Here is a 22,152-nt window from a genome sequence, read left to right as displayed (position 1 = left end):
TCTAATATATTTATTCCTGTGTGTCCCAGGTTGTATGAGGTGTTTATTTTAACCTTTGTCAAAACTTCCTTACTCTGCTCTCAACATTGGACAAGAGGGACAGAACAAAGCATCACTGAAAATAAATTAGTGCAGGCTCATCTGTCACATACAAGTCATCTGTAGGAATGTGCAGAACAATCCTTTCTGCAAAAGACTGCTCACAGCGGTGTCTTACCTGGTAGCCAATCTTACAGGAATCTTTCCACCAATTCCTGACAACCATGCTCTCCTTTGCATAGTCTTGCCCTCTCCTTCTCCTCATAGAGCCTATTACTTTGGAGGGTTACTCTGTCTTCACCCCTTCACCACTGGCCTTCTAGGTCAACTTTCACACACCATCACTCTTCTCCTCCCATAGTCCTACTCCTTCTCTTCCTCCTTTGGTCGAGGGCATCCGTTATGCAGTTCCAATAATTTTTCTCCTCCCTTGGATGAAACTAGAGAAGCTTCAAATTCAAGGAGAGTTGGGAAAATGAAGGGAGCCAATTAGAAAAACTCTTACTGGTTTGATATCAGTGCCATATCTCTAAGGACAAACAGATTTTGGCATAGCTAGGGTCTGTTTCTTGCAGGATACCTGTGTGTTATTTTATCAAAATGACCCTCTGTCTCTGATCTTGCTTTCAGGTGCCACGAAAAGAATCTCCTTTTTGTTGTCCAGGCTTTCTAAGTGCAAGTTCCAGAAGGATGAGGGTTTGTTTTATGTTCTACTGTGGGGATAAGAAAGAGAGAAAAATCTCTTACCTTCCACAGCTGTTGAAAATAAATTGGAACACATCAACAAACCCATCACAGATGGCGTTGGGCAAACCATAAGTGGAAAATTGTAACATTCCTCGGTGTGTTTTGGTTCAAAATCCATTGGCTTAAAATTAAGTTGGGAAAGTAGATCTAGATGGGCAGAAGAATGACGAGTGTCAGGTCCAGCTGATGACATTTCCTCAACCTTTCCTTGAGCAAGTCATGCATGTGTGTGGTTAATGATGAGCTTGTGGCTTTTGAAAGAAAAGTGCATTTGGGGCAGACTTCCAACTGGGAGAGCAAATAATAGTTCACTCTACATCTGCTCAGCTTAATGGACATTTTCAATGCTTTCTGCACTCCATTGTGCTCTAGAGTTAGGAAACTGAGCTTGAAGATTTGATTGTTGATGTGTGTGGTCATTTGAAATATTCCTGGATTGTCTCATCTGTTTTTGGCAGAGCTCAGAAAGATAAGCTCAAAATTCTTTGAGGAAGGTAATGCAACTGTCAGCTTTACATGCTCTTTGGAGATATTTTTTAAAAAGACACTTAATATGGAATTTTCTATATTGGTAAAATGTACGCTTCAAATGTAAATGTGGACATGGCTAAAATCATCACCACTTATTGGGATTTTAGCCTTTTCTAATATGAACTTTAGAACATGCCCTGGGGTAGTATCTAATTCTCATAACAATGTATTTGACTGCCATTATATAATTTAAGGAATGCCTAAAAAATAAAAGCTTGAACAATATTCTTCAATGCACAATGGGTAATTTCTTTATCTAATGGAATATACACTAGTTCTTTAGAGTCTAATATCATACAAATGTCCATGCTAATGATCTTTAAGATAAATACTTTAAAATCCTCCCCCAAAAAACAGCATAGGAAAAGTTACATACGCATGCTATATAATGCTCCCTAAAATTGTTGGGGTTAATGGCCTCAAATATCATTGCTGCCATGTCTCATTTGAGCCTCTGAAGCTTAGACTCATCCAATGTTCATAAAAGCATAAGCTTAGGCTTTTAGATGTGAGTCCTTAAACTACAAATGACCTAAACAATGTAAAACAGTGTTTTTTTAAATGTGAGCTATAGAATTATAGTATCTAGGAATACTCATACATGTTAATCACTCACAAAAAGTTGTTTTAAAATAAATTTGGTAAATTATGGATTAAACATATTTAAACAGGATTCTTTATTGAAACACTATAATATGCTAAGATGCCTCACGGCTCTACATAGCATTTAGTCAATAAATACTTCTCCAATTCCTACCGTGTGCCAGGAACAGCACCATGCTTTGCTCAAATAAACATCAACAAATCAGACATGGTTTCTATCCTCACAGGGTTTCCAAAGCAAAGGGAAGAGTGAGTTAAACAAATTAAGATATAAAATATTTAGATAGCAGGATATTGTATTGTGCCAAGAAGAGAAAGAATAAGATGCCTGGAGAATGAACAAAGAGAGTTACCGATGATTTAATTGGAGGATGGATTTAGGAATGATCTCTGATAAGAAGTAAGATTTAAGCTGAAGCAGAAAGAAGTAGGAATTATCTAGAAAAAGAGGAACATTCCAGCCCAGTGGTCAGAAATCTAAAGCCTTGAGGCAGGAGAGAGTTTTCTACATGGAAGGAAAGAAAAGGCTGATGTGGTTAAGGGATGGCAAACAAGAGGCCCAAGATGAAGCAAGAGAAACAATGAAGGGTAAGTTCATGCAGAATCTTACAGGCCACATGACAAATAATTTTTACTTTAAGTGCAAAGGGTTTTAATGAAAGAACTGGTGTTTAAAATGTAATTTTCATGAAGAAAAATATGGTATTACATTTAGCATTCTCAAATGTATTTGACCACAGAAACATTTTGATGAGAAATTTCCTGGGAGCACTATCTTTGGAAAACACGCTGCCAGTACTTCGATACATCCTACTCTAACCAAAGATGTGTCTCAGTTAGGACTCCTCAGATTGTGACAAGAAAACAGTCAAAGAGACTTTACCAGTTCAAATTAATCAGTATCAGAAATATTCAGAAGTAAGGCCTCCAACATAGACGGATTTGGGGCTCAAATGTTATCAGGACTCAGATTCTCTTCATCTATCGGCCCTGTCTGTCCCTGGTTTGGTTTTATTCTAGAGGTTCAATGAAATGATCCGAGGAGCTCCAGGATTTTCCACTGTGGTGGCAAGGTGGCTGAATCATCTCCTCACATGCTTCCAGATTGTGTGTCAGTGGGAAAATAAAAGAAGCCTCTTTTATAACATTCCTGGAAAAATTCCCTTGCCTCTTGCTACTGCTCATTGAGGTGCTCCTCTGGGAGCCAATCATTCAAACCCAAATAACAGGATATGTGGATCGGTTTAGATCTAAGGAACCTACATCCTTGATTATTTGGATTCCCAAACATAAATCTAGGATGAATCCTACAAGAAGGGGCAATGCTGGGGAGGCAGAGAGCAAAACTCTAGTACGATTTTCTTTTTTTTACAAATTAGTGTTTTAAATTATATGGATATATTTGGAGTAAACATGTATTTCCAGTTGAAGTATAAGAGGGAAATGCAATAAAGTTTCTTTAAAAATCACAAGAACACTGCTTTTTGCTGTTTCTGGGTGATTATAGAAAAATTATAGAACAATGAAATAGGATACATCTATTAATACTACTACTAACAATTCGCCCCCATTAATGACCTTTTTGTTGTTGTTCCTTTCCATCTACATAAAAACCACTCTATCCTGACTAGTGAATCACTAAATAAATGTCATGTGCTTCATGTAAATTATTGACTACAGTCCTTCTACTGCATGTATGTGTGTGTATATATATACACACTATATATATATATATATATATATATATATATATATATATATATATATAGTGAAAGGTATAGGTATATATAAAGGCATATATATACACACATATATATATATATACACACACATATATATATACATGTGCGTGTTTATATGATATATATGTCTTTATAAAAATATAAATCTTGAAGATTATAAAAAATGATTTTATGGTCAGATTCTTTAATCAAAATGTCCTCTAGGGTACTTTTAAGATAGTAATAAATATTGGAATTTATAAGAGATAGTGAGTCGAACTCCTGAGAATGTAAAATAAATTTTAGAAGTATAAAAGGGGGAAAATGCTCCTTTACGAGAATATAGCAAGGTCTGGGTGCTCAAAATAGACTTAGATAAACTGTGGAACCTGCATAAAAACTACAGGGCAAGGAATAGCTGTGACCCTTACAATACCAACTAGTAGTGTATTTTTTAGTCTTACAGATGGTGGTTAACACTTCTGGTCATTTATACTTTGTTCCTCATTTTATGACCATCATCTAAAAATAGTTGAGGCCTTAGCAGGGCAGACATTGTTAGGGAGCGCGCTTTGTGGATAAAATGAGACTTTGGGGAATTTTTTTAAAGGGGATACTGAAAGTGCATGATAGAGAATCCTAACAGAAAGTTAAATAGAGGGAGAAAAAAATGTTTGACAAAAGGAATCTTATTGTTCCCACCTTAAAAGTAGGTCCTGTTTCCCTCAGGTATCAAGAATCACCCGTAGTAAATTTTCCAGATGGGGAGATCATCAAGGCTAGATCTTATTTTCTGATTTTATTCTGGATATTTGTGTCCCAACAATTTTCCCTCTCATCCTAGAGAAAGAACAGAACCAGATTTGCCTTTAGAAGTGAAGAGAAAGGCAAGTATGCTTTTTTTTTTGAGGGGGGGGGTCATTTTGAATTGACTTTTTAAAAGTTACTTTTGAATTGTGTACAATGGTACAAAAGTTTAAAAGCAGGTGGGTTTAAGCACAAATATTGTATAAATGAACATTATTACTTAGCAATCATTGAGTATAAAAACACATGTATAACAATTCTATCAGTTATCTCATGACATTTCTTTTTTGGTGCATGTATTCTTTAAAAAGTCCAAATTTATGTTTATTCCTAAATATACTTGTAGACTTTATGAAAAACAGAGATTAATTAACTAATTGTCACATGGCTCTATGAAGTAAAGAAAATATCTTTAGAAATTCTGTTAGAATCATTTTATTAATATAATCTTTGCAATTATTTCTTGAATCACATAAAATCCAATGCAAATATTCTGGTAATATAATGTAATGCTTTTAAAAATTATCACAATATATTAATTCACCCATACATATAAGTGAATAATGGCTTATTTTCTGAAAAATTACTGGAAAATTAAGTATCATGACCTGTTTATTCTTATTTCAAATGATAGATTCTTATACTCTATATAAGAATATCAACATTTATATATGTTTAGTTAATTAAATTATACTAAGGTGATGCATTAATGTAAAATATTTTTAGCAGAGGCCATCACATCAGGGCTTTGACAATGCCATAAATTATTAATCATCAGATATTATTAAATTTTCATTAATGTTAAATTGTTTAAGGAGGATTTTCCCATGAGAGTAATAACCATGAATCCAGTTTAGAAACATGGCATCTTTTTTTTAGCTTTACTGAAGCATAATTAACAAATAGGAATTGTAGATATTAAAGGTATATAACTTGATGTTTTGATTTTTGTATGTATTCTGAAATGATCACCACAATCAAGCTAATTAATATATCTATTACCTCACATACTTACCATTTTCATTCATTCTTTCCTTGTGTGTGTGTGAGGAGAACATGTAATAGCTACCCTCTCAGCAAATTTCAAGTTTACAATACAGTATGGTTAACTCTAGTCACCATAAGGTACATTATAAGATAAGAACTGCAATGTGATACATTTTGCATTGAAAACATAGCTGAGGATTTTAATCTGCCACATTATTATTTTTTTTTCGGGGGAGGGAGTGTTGTCTTAGATTCCATATATAAGTGAGACTCTTCAGTATTTGTCTTTTTCTGTCTTTTTCGCTTAGCATAATGCCCTTGAGGTCCATCCATGTTGTCACAAGTGCCATATTATTTTTTAAAACAACAAACAAACAAGGAGAGAATTACGAAAAAAGTTGACCGCTATAATGGCTAAATTCACGTTAAAGTAGAACTCAAGAATTCTGATGTTTCTCTTAATTTATATAATAATGTGGGTGGCTTCTTAAAAACACAGGCCGTGCACTAGAATATTACATATATTATATATATAATATTATCTCAAAAATGGGTAAAACAGAAAGGCACATCTTTCTCCAGTTTACCTCCCCTAAATTTTAAAATTCCACATGGCAAGTTCTATCTAGTTCTCACAATTTCTATGAGCTTCGCCATGCCAGCCTGGGCCTTCTGTTCTAATCTCTATAGGCTAAGATGTGACTAATGCCTCCTACTCTCATTAAACCACCTTCTCTAAACACGTGGTATGCAAATGGATTTATCTATCTATGATCTGGTTCCCAGAGTTCTCAGAGTCGCTGTCTTGGTGCCAAATCAAAGGAAACTCTGCAAAGATAGAACAGTCAATTTTTTCACAATTGCTGCTCCACCCCTGTCATCATCTCCAAAAGCACTGACTCATACTACCTATCACCAAAAGCACAAAACCCAGGGTAAATTTCATTATTATTACCAAATGCTGATGTTTTTTCTAACATCTATATCGTGCATTCTTTCCTCTCCTCCTTCATTAAGGTGTGATTATCTCCCAGCTTGATTACTATGGTCTACTTCTTAAAAAATCAAATTCTGATATCAACCTATTATTATTAATTACTATTCTTTTCCCTTCATTTTGGAAAATATGACGTCTCCTCTTTGGAATCTTGCACTGTTTCCATTATATTTTTCAATGAATTCGACTTCTCTAAAGAATGGATATAGCAAAGAATGTTTATATTATATATTGTAAAAGAAGCTTTTACATAGAATTAGTAAGAATTCATCCCACTGCAAGTGACAGATAAAAATAATTAAAACTGTCTTAAATTAAAAAAAAAAAAAACTTCATGCGTGGCTAGATTCAGGGGCTCAAACAATATCAACTGAACTTCATTTTACTCTATCCATCTTTGGCTTATACTTATCTCAATTTGGCTTTCTTCTGTATTGGCTCAAGTCTCAGAAAGACTTTCTCTTCCCGACTGTTGCCGCCAACTTTATCTTACAATTTATCTTTTCAGCATTCTATCCAACGATTCTAATATGTGTTTTAAACTGAGTCTCATTGCCTTCGGTTGGGTCACAAGTTTATTCCTGAGCCCATCGCCATGACCAGGTGACTTCGGTGCTCTAACTGGCTATGTCTTGGTTACATGCCCCCCTGCCTCCCACCTTGGGTTTAAGCTAGGAGCTGTCTTATATAGAACCACATGGATGGATGAGAGTGGAGAAGAAGTGACTTTTAAAAGATTGAAATACTATTCTGAGAATCCCAAAACAATAGATGTTAACTGTATATGAGAGGAGGGAAATATACATGTATTACATTTAGAGAGTGTATATAAAATGTAAACAAAGAATTATGGAGCTCAGTAAATCATGACATAGTCTTAGAAATATTTGACATTAGGCTGTAAATATAGAATAATTCTTATTTTTTCCAAATACATAATACTTAGGCTTATATGGAGAATCACCAAAAGGTAGATGAAATAATTTTTGATCAGGCCTCTCTACAAGTGGTCATTATTTTTTTCCAGAAGCAGTGATCCCTTTCCCTCTAGAAATGGGCAAACAAGGGTGGATTACCTCAAAGTCACAAGCTCATTTATAATGTTTCAGGATGTCATCCAAACTCCACAATTCTACATTTTATTGCTGTCCTCACCTGTAAATATCTTTCAAACCTGCTATTAATGGGATACTTGACTTCTTCCCATATGTACTAATAACCAGGAACTTATGAAAGAAAAATGGATAACAAAGATAATGGTTACAATCTATAATTTAAATCCCTTTCAGGTGTACTTTGTTGTCTCTAAGGTAAAAGCAAGGGAAGTATACAATTTTGTGCAGCAGCTGCTTTTTCTGAAGTCGGATATAATCAGCAAAGTTATACTTAGGGTAGTTTGAGGAAGGAAGTTGCTCTTTATTGAAGTACAAGCTCTAGACATGGAAACAACTACATTGTGTGGAGAAAGAATTGGATCACGAGTGCCGACCAGCAATGGAGAAATATCCAGCTCAGTTTAGGAAAAAGAAGACTAGTCTACAAGTCAAAGACTTGGCTTCTGGTCCTGATTTATTAATTTGCTGTGTGTATTACCCAAGGACTTCAACTACCTGGGCTTGTTTTCTCATCTTTAAAGTGTGTGTGTGTGTTTTCTGTTTTTTAAATTCACTTCTAAGTGCTGAGATTTTATAATTCATGGGGGTGAGAAGAAATAAAGCACATGGACCAGATAAGCACTTTTGAGAACCTATAGGAATTGTGTCAATGTCAGCTGCTGTGCTGCTGAAATAAATACTGCAGAAGGGTTCGATGCCTGAGATTACAATGGCGTCACACCCATGGCAGCCTGATCACCAAGAACTGACTCAGTAAAGGGAGCGTTCTCTCCCAAGTCACATGCCCAACATAAGAGAGTGCTGGACAGAGAGTTGGAGAAGGCTGGCAATTTTCCTGGCCACCTGTAAAAACTCCTTTCCTAGAAACGAAATCGTTCCTTTCTACCATTAACCCCTTCCATCAACATGATAGGAACAATCTGGCCTCAGTGTCTGGACCAGCAATGGGCTCATGAGCCAAAAGGGATGGTGAAGCTTTTCCTCAGAGATCTGGATATGGTGTGTAAAGAGATAAGTAAGTCTTCCCTCTTGAATGGCTGACCTTTATACCCTTGGGAGATGTTAATGGAAATGACTCCCACCATATGGTATAGAGAAGGGGAAAAATCTAGAGAGGAAGAGAGAAGGACCAGTGCTTATTCAGAAATGTAAATGGATGAGAGACAGAGAGAGCCTTGCTGCTGTGAAATTCCTCTTCCAGTTCTTCCAGAGACCCAGAGGCATTCCTGTCCTGGGTTCAATGAGACACCCCAGTATTATTTTGAATTATTATTAATGAATTTTTCCTTAAGTTAATTTGAAGTAGTTCTAATTCTTACCAGCTTGTAGGAGCTGGAACCAAATATGTGTTTGATTTTAAGTTAAGCTTCTGTAACCATTGGGCTTTTCTGTTGATGAATTATTAGATATTAAGCATTAAATATAGATTATTTTCTTTAATGTCCCTAAATTCTATACAGCAGGCCATATTATCCTCTTTGTATAGATGAATAAACTGAGGTTTAGGAAGTTTTCCTCACTCACCCTGAGTTAGACAACTATTCAGAAGTGACTTCCATTAACTGGATTCCATTTCTTAAACAGTTTAACCTCAGGCCCATGTCTTTAATTACTATTTAATAAGATTAGGTTGCTAGTGAGAAACCTGAGATAAAGTGTACAAAATACTGCTTTGGCTAATAATTTCCAATTTTCCGGAAAAGGAAGTAAATATGGCTATGACTTAGGAGTGGGGATATGAGGAGAGAGTGGCTGGTGTTTAGAGGAGCCTGGTATCAAAATGTATCTTCTCAGGTCAGATTCTATAATTCTAAAAATTGGAGACTTCATAAAGTTGTTAAAGAAAGGAAATTATATAAGGGTTAGTCATTTAGAAGTGAGGTCTGTGCATCATCTGGCTGGTATTTACTAGTGCCAGAGGTCAAAAGCTACCACTTCAAGCATTAGTGGATTCTCTCTCAATGATTTCTCCCAGGCTGCAGGACCTTACAATTCTTTTCAAGTCTAGGAGTGTTGCCTACACAAGAATTTTTAATCACAAACAGTCAGTTGGCCACAAACACATTCCTGCACAATTCCTTCATTGGTGTCTTCTTAAGAGTGAACTGAACTGTTAACTTACTTTTAAACAAAACTGAATAGTTGAAATGTCTGACTGCTTCCTATCAGTTTAAAAAAATATGAATTTGAACAACAGCTGCAACTTGTTTTAGTAGGATTAAGTTTTATCCAAAGAAGGACAAAAAAAAAAAAGTGATCTGTAACAAGGGAAGACTAATGTTCTCGATGGAAAGAAATGAATATACCCACAGCTTTTTAATGTTGGTTAACATAAAAATGGCTTTGAAGATTAAATGAAGAACATCCTTTCTATTATGATTCATCTTACTTCCAGATGATTAGTAATGTCAGACCATAAAGATTGTAAATTTTTTAAAGAAAACGAGGGAGTAGGATTTGAAATATGCTCCAAAAATCTAACAGCAGTAACTATAAAATGGTTGAACAAAATTTATAAATTGTCATGAATGCTTTATAAAGAACGCTAAAAATATGCCTTTGAGGTCTTTCCTCATTGAGAGCCCTTGCAATCTTTCCCCATGAATGAGCTAATTGGTATCTTTTCAACTGACCAAAGTTATATAACAATAGTAAATAGATGTAAAATATTTTATAAGCACTCGTGACCCGCCACTGCAAGTTAGCAGCCCTTTCCAGCATGCTCAGTGCTGCGGCTGTGAGAAGGTCACTACTGCAGCCGCTGGCTGGACTCAGAGTTGACGTCCGAGCTGAGTCATGGATTCCATACTCAGTCCTTGCTTTTTAAATTCAGAACTCTACCTTTTCAGCCTGCCTAGAGAAAATCAGGGTTTTAGTGGCCAACATGTTCATCAAATCATTCAATAAGTCATTCAGAAGTCATGGCACACAGGATGGGGAAAATGAGTCAGGAGCCAGCTGCCAGATGTGACTCTTACTTAGCTCTCCCGCTTGGGTGTGTGGCCTAACCTTTATGTGGCTCAGCTAGTAGTCAGTCAAACGTGCATAATACAAATTCCAACCTCACAAGTTACAAGAATTAATTAGAAAACCTTAAGACAGTGCCTGGCATTGTAGTAAGGATTATGTAATTGCTGAATATAAAAGTGAAATTCATGGATCTGTCCCAGAAGTATCCATTACATGCCTACCAAAGGGCAGGCACTGCGGGTTGCTCTGGATGACAAGGCGTCTGCCCTCATGGAGCCAACATTCTGGTTGGAGAAAGGAGACGATAAAAAGGTGAAATATTAAGAAGACAAGATTACTTCAGACACTGATCATTCTCCTGGAGAAAATAAACTGGGTGATGAAATGAAATCTGAGGTGGGGAGATAAGGAATTAGTCAAGAGATGTTCTTTTTATTGAGCTGGGGCCTAGAGGATGAGGAGCCGGCCACGTGAAGCACTGACAGGAGAGCTAGAAGGGAGAGAGTGGACAACCTAGTGTGAGTAGAGCTTTGTTAGAGAGGATGGGTAAGGCTATATAGTAAGGGGTTGGAGAGTCGGACAAGGAGCTGATAATTTAGAGACTGGTAGATCATGCTAAGGAGTTTGGATTTTAGTTTTGACTTTAAAGAGAATTTATCTCTATTATGGCTCTTTTAGTTACAAGTCCACAAGTTTTACTTAAATAATAGAATAAAAATGTTGTTGCGTATCATCAAAACATATTCAAAGGGTAAACGTGATCCCAGCAGAATTAGATTCAGACCTTCGACGATCATGACTTCAGGATAATTTTTGTTTCTCCATCTTTTTCCGTCTTTTGGTTCCACTCTCAGGCGAGCTTAACATGATAAAGACAGCTGCTATCGTCTCCACACCATCTGTTTTTCAATGATTACAGTGAAAATCCCTTAAGGTAACTCATTGTTCTGGATTGTCATGAACTCAGTGTGATCTGCGGTGCCTGAATGATTTGCTCACCCCTACGGCCAGGGGGATAGGTCAGTGTCACAGGAGCACTATGGAGAGAATGGCGATGAAGAGCTTTCCCAAAGGAAAGTTGAAGTGTTCCCAGCAGAACTAAAGGGGATGGATTATGAGCAGGTAAATGCAAGAGATTTCTATCAGATGTTGAAGAGTTTTAACCAAGTAAGTGATACTCTTGGTTAGTAGGCACACTTTTTTTGATCCATAATTTGTTCATTCGAAAATATAATTTTTCTTATTTTTCTATAATTTAAAAGATTCTCTCTTTAGCTGCCATCCTCTCTGATGGCAGAAAATGTAACCTTCCCAATGCCAAGGAAGCTCAGTCAGATTAGTGATTTTCCTTTACCTCATTCCTCTCTTTTCAGCTGAAATGATCTGCATGGTCGTGTGCTTATGCAACATCGTGGCTTAATGAGTTTGGCTTTGGGGGAATTCAGGAATAAGGTCCCGGTTCCTCATGTGTCCATTCTGACATCTTGAAAGGTCATTTTCCATTTTTCTTTATGTTTCAGCATGTCTCCAGTGGCATCTGTGGAGAAGGCAAATTTCCATCTGATATGCACGCACTGGTCCATGCACACTGCATCCTCTTAGCTCCTCAGAAGAATCAATCCTGCATCCTTCTAAAAACCAGAGAAACTTTCTGATTCTCTCCAATACCATCAAAACTTGGGGAAGCACATCCATCCCTCTGCCCAGAAACTGTGCTACTATGTCTAGTGCTCGGATAAGACCCCTGGGTGTGAGGATCACAGGAAGACTTCCTGTCCCCTTAGGCTCACTCATAGGCTGGGCGCACGAAGTCTGCTCTCTGATCTTAGCCTCTTTTGGAATGGAGACAATATGGAGAAAATGGCCTGAGGTGCTCCAGAGAATGACCCAATCTTTGTCTCTATCGCTCTCTTCTCAGGGTCTTCTTCTCCTGCCTCGATCCTGATTTTTTTTTTTTTTAACAACTTTAGAGTAGAAAAACTGGCTCTTTCATTATATGCATTATTCTCGATGCTATTTGTGACATACAGCAATTTAAATTTTAGTAATCAAAAGCCAGCCTCTAGGAACTTAAAAATTATTTGTCATATCCTATATTCTTTGCTTAGCATTTTAAAAAATCTGTTTTTGTTTTTTTAGAATTGACTTTTCTCTATTTGCTGTGACTTCCTTTCCTTAAAGCATCCAGCCCAATCCACCCTGGCTGATGTCTGAACATCCCTCTATTGATAAAACCTCAGTGTGTTCCAGATCCATTGTCAGTTTTTCTGGGAGTGTGATGGTGTACAAGACAGAGTTAATTTTTCTGAACCCTGTCTTCCAGGTGGCCAGATGACTTATTTATGTATTTTCCTAAAATAGAATTTCCAAGAGCATTTTTAATGAGCAATTGTAAAATTCAGTTTTTGATTATAAGCAACAAAAATCTATTTTATTTTAAGCTAAAGGGGTTTCCTTGGTTCACATCTGTAGCTCACAGATAGAACGGCATACTACAGAAAATTAGGTAGCTTGTCACCACTATGGTGGTAAAGAATACCTGTGACCATCACTCATATCTTTGCATCATTTATTCAGGTCCAGGGAGAGAGCATCTCATTGGCCTGGCTTATATCACCTTCTACCCACAGAACGCTCTGGGGCAAGGAGAGGGGTTATCTGATGATCTCCATGACTCTATAATAGGAAGCAGAAGCTGCTTCTCACCAAGATGCACACAATGGGAAAAGGCAAACTTCAAGGTGGTATGAGAAAAGAGCAAAACTACTGCACAGGTAAAATAACTAGGTCCATTGCCATGCTTCTATGAGTCTATATTTTATATATAACAATGCCTACGGGCAATTTACTTAATTCTCCCTTCTATGCAAAGTTTTAGTTGTGTTATATGTATAAAGGAAGAGCACACAAATATTTAGATTCTCTGCTGACCTGTATGGATCTTTCTTTTCTAGTAACAAGTAGAAAATAAATGAAATGTCAGAGGTAACATAAGAAATCTAGTTTGGAGAAGAGTCAGAAGATATAGAAAGAGTAGGGTAAGAGAAGGGGAATGAGAGAAAGTCTGGAATGTGAGAAAGAAACATAATTCAATTTACAATGATGCTATGAAGCAGCTTTGAATGGAAGACACCTAATGAATTTCTCTCTCTTTCTCTCCTTCTCTCTCATCCTCCTTCCATGGCTCCCTTCCTCCCCCTGTCTCTCTCTTCTCCTCTCTCTTTAATTTTATTTTGACACCAATAGCCATTCCTTGGTATCCGATGCTGGCAAAAGACTTATGAGGTAACTTCTATAATCTTAACTACACTCCTCACCCAAATGATCACCACAAAATGACAATTCAACAAAAAATAAAAATATTACACAAGTATTTTTAGAATTTTATTTTCTTTTTCCCCTAAACTTCTAGAATCACCTTTAATGTGTTCATTGGAGTGAATTTGTCAGCATTTCCCATATAAAGCTGACTTACAGCTTTGGCTTCCTGTCATGGTTATGTGGTGAATAATCATAATGTGCTTTGAAAATGTATAGTTTTGTGTAAATCTAAACTACAGTTCTATGAAAGCTTGCCCACAAATGTGTTTTCACTAAATTTGGACAGCTTACACTGAATGGTGAGAAACGTGTAGAACTCCATTTCCCTAACTTTAATGATTTTTTTTAACAGAAGTGCCCTTTAAATCTTAGCTGGATACAGACCCACAAATTTATTCACTCAGCTCAGTAACTGATAGGTGTGTCACTAGATTGGCTGCAAGTTTTTGATAGGATTCAAGCTGTACAGCTTCTTGTGATTCCAGTTGTACGGCTTTTTAATAAAAATAAAAATACTCATCATTACTATCTTCAATAATTATTGAATACTGACTATCTTCCAGGAACTGTGCTCAGCACTTTAAATGTCATGTTTCTTTCGATCCTGATAGCCACCTTATGCGATTATACATTATGTTATGTATTAAGATACCTATTATCATTGTTATTATCATCCCAATTTTACAGATCTCATGAACAGCTAGTAAGTAGTGGGACAAGACTCCAAATCAAGGTGTGCTTATTCAAGAACCCATTTTTCATTATATAATTCTGAAAGTGATGGGCTGGAGTGTGCTTTTGGGCAAGGGATGCTTTCTTAAATTTAACTTTCTAACCAGTACTTAAATGCATGAGATTGATGACAGCACTCTAATATGTATTGACTTGATATTGGAAGAGGACTTTTGCTGAGCCCACCAAGACACCAAGTCATTGATTTATTTTACTTTCTTCACAGCACTTCTCCAATATGAGTGTGAGTTGAATAGAACAATAGCTTTGCCTCTCCTACACTTGTTTCCAGAGCATCTTAAGAAATTGACCCATAGCAAGAACTCTGAATATTCATTAAATGTTGAAGTTGCAGATTGAATCCAGACCACGAAAATAAGCACTACATCAGATATCTAGATGAAATGAAAATCAAGCCACTGTCCCATGGATACTGTAATCCGTTTCCCAGTTCTTTCTTTTTTGCATTCATGTTTATGAGTGTGGGCATTGTGTATCTGTGTGTGTCAGTACTAATTGTGTACTGATTTAATGAAATTCCATGTCTGTGGGAGAACACTCAGAGTACTTTCTCCAGCCTTAGTAGCATGGAGTCTGAAAATATTTAAAGCCCTAAATGTCTTTGAAAATTATTTTTAAAACAACATATAAAGGTGATTAAAAATATGAGCTCTTGATCTGGCAGCATAGGTTAAAATTTCTATAAATTCTAATTTTCTAGTTACTATATCTCTTATGTTTCTCATACACATATAAGCATTTACTTTTCTTTGATTACAATGTTTATATGTTTCATTTCATTTCTAATTTTACTGGTTTCAGCTTCCAGTTGAATGTTGAATAGAAGCAGTAATAGCTAGAATCATTGTCCTGTCCTTGATTTTAAAGGCAATGCTTTCAAATAAATTACAATAGTTGCTTTATATTATTATTAGATTTCTATTACTAACTGTACTGGTTGTCAATTTATTTCCTCTCAGCTCCAAGTACATACCTTATTGCCTACTCTGTGAGAATGGAGATGGGCCCTTTATATATTTTTGCTTTGACAGTTGGCATGTTCCTAAACTTTGACAGTAGAGGGCAATAAAGATCACATGGGTTATCCCTTCTGGTGAGGTGTGCTCATTGAGCATACTCCTGCAGCTCATTGGGGTTCTCCAGTGCCAGCTCCGACAGTACAGGTAGCTTTTCCAGTGTCCAGCTCTTGAAGCACAATAGCTTCTCCAGGGCAAGGCTCCTGTAGCACAGGCAGCTTCTCTAACATGAAGCTCCTGGGGTATGTGCAGCTTCCCAACATCCAGCTCCTGCAGCACAGGCTGCTTCTTCAGCTCCAGGATCCAGCAGTGCATGGAGGTCAGCAGCAACCAGTGGCTAGTGGCATCCTCGGGCAGTCACCTTGCATTGTTTCATTGCATAGTTCCTCCAGCAAGATATCCCTTCAAGAATGGCTTTCCTCAAAGTCCTAGAGTAGGCTTTTGGCAATTTCTAGAGGGCAGATTTCCAGCAAATTCCACTGGTATAACACTACAATAACTTCTCAGCCCTCTTTTTAAGGAAATCTGGATCTCAGTTGGGGGTAGAAGGAGGAGGGTCTCTTTTGGGCACTGTAGCTCAACCCTAGAAGCAATGCTGCTTCTTATATATGCTACATTCTTTAGCATTCTCTTTACTTCTCACTAATCAATCCCTCACTTATCCCAATAGTTTATTATAGTTAAAATTCTTTGTATTAAACTTCCCCGGTTCAAATTGCTGTGTGGTTTCTGTCTCCTGATTAGATCCTGACTGATAGATCAGGTTAAGTAAATTTTCTCCTATAATTATTTTGATAAAATTTTTTATTGTAAATATTATTATGAATGGACTCTGAATTTAATCAAAGGCATTTTCTACACAGATTGAGATAATTATTTTTTAAATTTGATAATGTGGTGATATATATTAATTTTTAAAAAAATATGAAAACATTCTTTCACTTCTTGGATAAATCCAACACAGCCATATTTTTTTTTTATGTACTGTTATCTTTGGTTTGCCAATATTTTCCTAGAATTTTTGTGTGTATGTACAATACACACAAGGTTGAGCTGTAATTTTCCATTCGTTTGTCCTTACCTGGTATTAGTTTCAAGCTTATGCAAACCTCATGAAATGTCTTGGAAAGAGTTAGACCGCAATTATCACTCCAATTCCTTTTCTTTCTGGCTGCCTTTTTCCCTTTCCTTGAGCAGCTGCTATAGAATCTCTGTTTATTCTCTCTGCCTTTGCCTTAGATCTCCATCACCTTTAATTTGGGCTATAACGAAGTCTTCCTCCGTTTCCCAACTGTGTTCTCCCTTACCCATATAGCTCTCCGAGTTAACACTCTAAACATCAGCCTTAGATAGTGCTCTATTTTCTTACATAATAATACTCCTGAAAACTTACCAAAAGTAAATATGTACAAGCCACCAATGGAATTATGTACTATAAGGAAAACTTTCTTGCTGAAGGACTAAAAATTGATCACAAATTCCCCATTGAGATTCATCTTTTATATAGTCTTTAGCATGTGTTCTTTTACTTTGTTTTTTTTCCTTCCTAATTCCCCATGTAGTCAACAGGCTTAGGTTTGATGAGTCTCTGTGTTCAGCCTAATGAGTTCCATCTTTATCTCAAGTTTATTAAGTTCATGAGATCTTTGCTTGTTATCACTAATAGCACTTGAGGGGGGACAATATTTCCATTTATAAAACAATAAAAGTAAAATACAATAAAACATAACATATAATTTTTTATAATTTCTGTGGTCAAATGCCAACATACTTATATATTATACGGCAAGCACTACCACCATAAAAGTAACTTATTACATGGGATACAAATATGTAAATTTAGAACATAAAAGGCAGTTTTAGGGATTTAAAATATAATTTCTAAAAGTGAGCACAGTTTGAAAATATCTAAATGATCAAGGGCTCTATTTACAAAAACTTTTGGTGTTTATTATTCCCTTAAAAATAAGTCTAAACTTTCGAGCGTGTCATTCAATACCATCTGCAACGCTAGCTTACTTTTCAAGCTAGAGCCTTCAGCATTCTCTTGCTTCCATTACCCCCATGTACCATTCACCATTGTCTAACAGGCTTGGTTTTCATGGCTGTTTCTATACTCATGACTTGCTCTCAATCTGGCTTTACCATCTCATCTTCTCTTCTTTCAAAGTCACTCTAATTTTTCCAAGTCTTCTGGAAACACTAACTCCAACATGAATCTCTCTTCGCCCTTAACCATCCCTAGAACAAATTTGTTTTCTTTTATGTTTCCAGCATATTTTATTCTTTTGAAACTGTATCTTTTGATTGGAGATAACTTTACCAGTTTAAGGACAGTATAAATCAAGTCTCCTATTAATATTTCAATTAAATAGCTTGAGTCATCATTTAACCTCTTCCAACAATTCCCTCTTGCTCCCAGGGTCTACATTCTAGAACAACTCTGAGAATAATAAAAGTTCTAATAACTGCTGACACTTGCGTAGTACTTACAATATGTGTTTTCCATACATTGATGTATGTGGCTATGACAACAACCCTGTAAGTAGATATTATTATAATGCCTTTTAATACAGTAGGATACTGAGATATAGAAATGTTAAGTAACTTGCTCAAAGTCACACAGCTGGCCTCTATGGCCTGGGTGAATCACTCAGAGCTTTACAGTGAGAGGAGCTATAAGCAAAAGGTAAAGAAACTGATTTTGTTAGTAACTGAAAACCAGGTCGGCACAAGCAGCTTTGGGGCCCAGATGACATATTGTGACACAGTAAGAGAAAGAGACTCTCTTCTGACTTCTGAGTGGCTCTCATCCTGGCCTTAGTGCAATGAGGACTCAGGAGGAGACAGTGGCTCAAATACCTTTGAGTGTTCCATCTGAGCAGCACTGGAAGCCAACAATCAGCACATTTATCAGCCTACTCATAAAGTACATAGCAGCGCTGACACTGAAGGCTTCAGTTTGGAGGATATTGACGAGAAAAGCACTGGGTGTTAGAAGTGTTGGGGAGATCTCTCTGGGGATGTCAGTAACTGGGTGAGACTCAGATAAACTACAAGTCCTCCATAATGAGCAGCTGAGCAAGAGACACTGAAATCTGTATCGTTATAGGATAGGAGACTCCCAAGTTCCTGTAGTTTTGTGACATCTAGTACGACTTTGGATACACAGATGATTGTATTATCTCTCATCTATAATTATCTTTCAAGATATTATCATTTCTATCTCAGGTATCTAAGGAAGTGAAATTCAGAGAAATAACTAACTTACTCAAGACCAGAATTCTTATAGGTAGCAGAGCTGGGACATAAAAACAGCTAATTCTGACTCTAATGTTCACATTCTCTCCACTGTGCATACTGTCTTCCTGTAATGGATTAAAAAAAGAAAGAAGAAAATTGTATCTTCTGTTTGACACCAGGAAAAGCATTCCTTTCTCTATACTCAGCATTTCTCATGACCTAGAAATTAGAATTCATTGATAATTTCATAAAATGAAGTCCCCAGTGAAGAGTTCTGTCCTCACCTGAGTTAGATAAACTTCAGTATGCTGCTGCAATCTCATAATTCTCAATGTGGTTTCCCTTAGACAATGTGACTTCAGAGGTAGCTATCACTTCTGATGTGTGAATAAATGCATCATATACCACGGTTATTCACTATCAGTTCATATGGCACACAGATGAGAGCAGGACCTTCCTTTTCCCACAGGCCAACCTCACAGAAGTACTTTCTTTAACATTTTCAACAAAATGTGCCTCTCAAGACATTATATTCACCATAAATCTGAACATTATCCTACTTAAGAAATTCAGTGAACCTCTTATTAAAAAAATTAAATTCTATCTCAAAAGTAGAAAGGAGAAAAGGTGTTATAATATCATTGATGGAAATATAAATCAAACAGAGGACTCTGTATTGAATTTGTATTGAGTTCATATTAGTTCTGATGGAATTATTAATTTTATTTGTCATAGGAAATGTGATCATGCATCAGATTTAATTCTGGATAATTTACGACACCATAATCCAGAGGGAAAAGAAGGAGGAACATTGCTTATGGGCAAAGTGAATGGTTTCACTGAGAACCTGTCTGCTGATTTTATGTGGGTCAGGGAAGCATATGATTCATTTGGGCACCTTGGCTGAGGGTGTGACTCCCCAGGGTGGGCTACTTTAATCTGTGTCTACTTCTGTTTCTCTATGAGCCTGCTTGAATTGATTTTGTCAAGCCGGTGAAGTGATGCCATCGTCCCCTTCCTTGTACTAAATTCTGACTGGCTAATAATCAGCAAAGTTTCAGAAAATGAAACCCCCATGGTGGAGTTAAGAATTTAAATCTCCATGCTACACAATTAGTGTTTTGATTGGAATGCACGAATGTAACAGATTTATATAAATGTATAATTTTATAAACTATATGTATTAGCAGGAGGGGAGGGGAAAGAAAACAACTATGTCTGGGAGTCACTCTCTTATAGTTATGTAAAAGTTTCCGAGCTAACTTCCTGAAGGAAAATGAAGAATATATTTTGCCAAGAATGTTTTCCTCCAGTATTTTAATCCCAATAAATTCTATGTGTCTCAAAAACAAATTCATTTTTCTCTAACTTCTTTAATTTGTTGATGCTCATGATTTTCTCAATATTAATTTGAATCAAGGTGTGAAATAAAATATTAGTTTCAAAAAGATGTATTTTGAGTTTTGTACTTGCTTAGAATCTAAATAGGTTTTTTTTAAATATTTGAGGTTTTTCTTCCTCTGTTAACAATCATGAATAATCTACTATTCTTGCACAATGTAGATGATTAAACAATAAAACATGGAAGCAAATCCAATAATGGAATAACAATGAAAACTGAGGAGGGTTGCACCAACACTAGGCCACGATATTTCACTGAAATGGTTGATATTTCTTAACAAATAACGTGTTTCTGCTTTTGAGGCCGGTTTGTGAGAGGCGGATTGACTGCCGAAAATTTAGTAAACTGTTAGAATATCTCAAGAAGGAAAATTTGTTGAAACAAATCTTCAGGTAAGCACTAGAACCTAAAAATGCTGCAAAATGAATGCCCACCCTGTCCTCTTAGCTGCGAATGCCTTATCCGCTTCTCTCTCATCACCCTATGCCACCCCCACCTCCAGCTGGCCAAACTCTTTTTATGTTACTAAATCTGGTTCAAATATCACCTTCTCTATAAATTCCCCCCATATTTTTCTTGTTCCTTTCAAACCAGTTCTCCCCTTTAAATGCCCAAATTGTTACCTGTATCTTTCCTGAGGCAGATTTACCTCTCTTTACCACGGTCATTTGAAGTACTGTCTTATTTTTCCTACTTGACACCGAAAGCTATTACAGTTCAGGTTTACTATCCGATTCATTTTTGAATTCTTCACAGGGCTTAGGGAGTGCTCCACTCAGATCAGGAATGATAATTAAGAGCTTTCACTTATTGAGAGTTTACTATCTGCCAATCAGCCTGAGAGGTTTTATTTAATCCTTCAAAAACCATACAAGATAGATACTATTATGATTTCTATTATACAAGTATGAGACCTGAGACTCCAAGAGAATGAATAACTAGTAAATATTCAAACATGGGACTCAAACCCAGGCAGTGTGATTTCAGAGCTAGTGCTCAAATCAAATAAAAAGAAAAGGCACTAAATCATAAAAAAAGTGAATTTACTAAGTAATGGAGAAAATCAAAATCAATACAAAACAGAGGCTAAGATTATGTTTTCCAACCTTCTACTACAAGAGCATTCGATTAATTGAATCCCCACTTTTCATGCTCTAACCCTCTTGAAACCATCACAAAAACAGCACTCCATGGTTTCCATGGTCTTCAGGTCAGTTTATTCTAATAGGTAGAGCCAGGATTTAAATCCAAGAATACTGAAATCCAAAGCCCTGTGTTAACCACTACGCCAGGGCTCTCTAATCCCTTCACCCTTTATTCTCAACTTCTGTTGTGCTCCTTAGAGCTCATTTGCACTGTGTTCCTCTGTTGCCCAGTTGACCATGACATAAACCTTCTCCCTTTTAAGTCTGTCTCATATATTCTTCATCTTCTAATTTCTCCCCCAGCCTCCTGTTTCCAAGGTCAAACAAGTCATCTTTTTCATTCTTTCCTGAAGGTCAAATTTTTAGGACTCGTAACATTCTTGCTGCTCCTGTCTTAAGTTATGCACACATGACATTAATATTAACTGACTGCTTTGAATTATTCAGTTGTTGATGTAATAATTGTCATGCGCATTTTTCTGAAAACAATAATTGCAAGATTGCACAGGCTGATTCGGTAACTCTGCTGTCATGTGCATGAATATAAAAAAGAGCAGATGAGAGTAAGGGAAAGTAACTGCCAGCTGGAACTTTGGAAAAGAATGATGTTCTGTAACCTCAGGAGCCACTGAGCACAACTGAACCCTGTCTATTTTTGGCAATATATTAAGGATACATGTAATATAGTGGCTTCCCAGCCCTGCCCCCTACACTTTTGGGTGTATGGAACTGATCTAATGTATAATGGTAAGAGC

The 22,152-nt window shown here is 36.5% G+C and overlaps 2 long non-coding RNA genes across 10 annotated transcripts in view; one reads left to right on the top strand and one right to left on the bottom strand.

Annotated features, from left to right (window-relative positions):
• Nucleotides 1–792: 792 nt before the first annotated feature.
• LOC120595489 (uncharacterized) overlaps nucleotides 793–22,152 on the bottom strand; it is a 52,295-nt gene continuing 30,935 nt past the window's right edge. For both annotated transcript variants that reach the window (XR_005650871.1, XR_005650870.1), the window contains 2 exons: nucleotides 4,344–4,481; nucleotides 793–933 (listed from right to left, as the gene is read on the bottom strand). This is a non-coding gene — a long non-coding RNA (uncharacterized LOC120595489). The remainder of the gene's footprint in view (nucleotides 934–4,343; nucleotides 4,482–22,152) is intronic.
• Nucleotides 10,475–18,082, top strand: LOC120595488 (uncharacterized). Of its 8 annotated transcripts, XR_005650865.1 has the most exons (7): nucleotides 10,475–10,829; nucleotides 11,372–11,639; nucleotides 12,038–12,387; nucleotides 13,095–13,291; nucleotides 13,764–13,802; nucleotides 14,526–14,571; nucleotides 14,797–18,082. It is a non-coding gene; the product is annotated as an uncharacterized LOC120595488 (long non-coding RNA). The 8 variants fall into 8 exon arrangements; XR_005650866.1 differs by lacking the exon at nucleotides 12,038–12,387 and having other exon boundaries at nucleotides 10,489–10,829; nucleotides 11,372–11,684; XR_005650869.1 differs by lacking the exon at nucleotides 12,038–12,387 and having other exon boundaries at nucleotides 10,496–10,829; nucleotides 13,148–13,291.

The sequence above is a fragment of the Pteropus medius genome, unplaced genomic scaffold (assembly GCF_902729225.1).
Source record: "Pteropus medius unplaced genomic scaffold, Ma_sr-lr_union100, whole genome shotgun sequence".
Taxonomy (NCBI): Eukaryota; Metazoa; Chordata; class Mammalia; order Chiroptera; family Pteropodidae; genus Pteropus; species Pteropus medius.
The sequence above is the reverse complement of the archived record's forward strand: the minus strand, read 5'-3'. Positions and strand labels throughout refer to the sequence as shown.